Raw genomic sequence first — 2,436 nt, 5'->3', positions numbered from 1 at the left:
AGCGGCTCAACTGGTCACCAGAGTGCAACAGGAGCAATGGTACCCTGAGAGTTAAATCCTTGGAGGGTTTGCCTTCACTGTTACCCTCAGACCACCTGTGCTACTGCCTGAAGTAGTCCCTGTCTACAAATACCACCTATAGCAAGACCCACATCATATATACAAAGAGGCAATGTAGAATTTGCCAAGCAATGTAATTTTTAAAAAGACACACCTGTGAATGCTCTTTTAGGGAAAAAGCTATTTAATCATGCTGAAGCGCACAGGGTAGATGGCCACCTGCAACACAAACGTGGGTAGTGCAGCCATATGTGTGCAAAACGATGTGATCTCTTGGCTCCAAAACAAAAAGCTGAATATGCGTTGCAACTGCTGCCTTTTTAAGCTCACACTGTGATCAGTTGCAGATGGATGAAATAATTGTAGTTTACACTCTAAGTAGATTGGTCTCTCCAATCGAGATCTCAATTCGTTGGTCATCCGACGTGACATCGAGAGTGACCAACTGAAAGGGAACTAAATGCACTATTAGTGCCACTCGCTGGACATTACCATATAAAAATGTCTCAAAATGTGCAAAAAGCAGCGTAATATAATTTTGCAGAAATGTCACTGAACAGAAAGGTTAACCTAAATCACTTTTTGTTTAAAGTGTAAATTAACCAAAACATGGACCTACAGTGAACACCCAAGATGACAAACCACATCTTTGTTAGATGCTAAATAACAATGCTTTCAAACAGCAATTTACAATAATACAAAAAAAGTTTATGACCACCCCCAAATAAAATCTATCCTATGGCTTCAGGGGATTTAGAATGTAGTCCACAATCATATGGATATTCTAGAACAATGCTAAGAAATTCTTCAAATATTCACCCTTTATAATCTAAATAAGAAAAATGGGTTTGAAACAACGTGAGGGAAATGTAAATGACAGAATTTACATTTTGGGCTGAATTACCACTTTAAATCAGTTGACAGCTTATTCCCTGCAGTAGTTTTGATTTACTAGCTATCGGCAGGTGTGGAAAAAAGTGAGTAATGGACAGTATATTGGCGTGTCTCTGGTCTTGTATGACATCTGGCTACCCAGAAGAACTTCTGAAACCTACAAATTAGAAAGCCAAGCATCTATCTGCATCCCTCCCCCCCACTCCCCCTCCTCTCCAATCTCTCTTTAGAAGTATTGCAGATTAAGGTATTACAATGTTTTCCATATGTCGTCTTGACTGTCATGAGAATATTAAAGACATTTTTCAATTTCTCAGGCGAAGCCAGATGTCAGGAGGGGGTAAGTGGGGATGGAATCCAACAGAACAGTGAAATTAATGCTCCTATCATGCTTTTGACCTCGCTATCGCGGTATTGAAAATCAATAAGAAGTGACATTCAGACCATGCAGACCTTTGGGGAATGACTAACTTACCAAAAAAGTAAAAATAAATAATAATAAAAGCTGCTTTGCTTTGCTGAACAATGCCCCTAATTGCTAACTTTTCTCAGGAACAAGGCCCTATTTCATAGCTGGGCCGTCTGAGTCGCTTGTAATTGTTGTTTTTGTTGGCAAGGAGAAAGGAACCCATGCCGCTTTTCACTGTACTGCAGATTTCCAGACATGGGCTTTTGACTTTTCGCGTCAGGGCAAAATATTCTGCAGGGCAGAAGCTTTGTTGCATAAACACGGAGTGGTAGTTTGCTACATAGCCAGGCCTTTCTGCGTCCACCCACTGTGAGAAGGCAGAGGACCTGAAACCGACAAAAGCATACAGGGAATTGCTCCAGATTTGCTGACTCTGAACACTGTGCAAGGACATGACGTTCAGCTAACAGTGGTCAGGAACTCCAAATTGAAACCATTCAATTAGTTTAGCTTGGCTTGAAAACCATATGTGGTTAAAATCACAGATCACACTATTGGCCCAAGAGTCTTCATACTGGAGCCCTGCAAAGGTTGTGGTGTAGTTGCAGGCGTGGGCGGAAAGCTCATGAGTTAAAGACAAGGAATTTTGGAGGATGCTAGAATTTGATGTGAACAATGACCACCTCAGCCGATGTGTTCTTGCACGTATGAATGAAAAGTCTGAAAGGCACAATGCAGAGTGGTCTGTTTTCTGTGAAACAGAGTTAATTTTGACATTTCCACAAGAAATTACGTTTGTGGGAAACCCAGTGTGCTGACAGCTTTCCGATTTGGGAAAGAGCTTCCATGCAATAAATTAATAAAGCTGTCTCTACAAAAGCAAGACACAGCTTTCCCTTGGTAACAGATTTCTGAGTGACCTGTAGAAAGACAAAATAGAAAATAAATGACCTTTTTTAAAGTAAAGATGGAAATTATATTTCATAAGGCCCTACAGCATGAATGGCCTCTATGGTTCATGGTTTCAGCGCCAAGGTAAAGAACATATCACCTGAATATATGTGACTCATGTA

This window comes from Carassius gibelio, chromosome A21, assembly GCF_023724105.1.
Source record: "Carassius gibelio isolate Cgi1373 ecotype wild population from Czech Republic chromosome A21, carGib1.2-hapl.c, whole genome shotgun sequence".
In the NCBI taxonomy this organism is placed as follows: domain Eukaryota; kingdom Metazoa; phylum Chordata; class Actinopteri; order Cypriniformes; family Cyprinidae; genus Carassius; species Carassius gibelio.
This window is presented reverse-complemented; position numbering follows the sequence as displayed.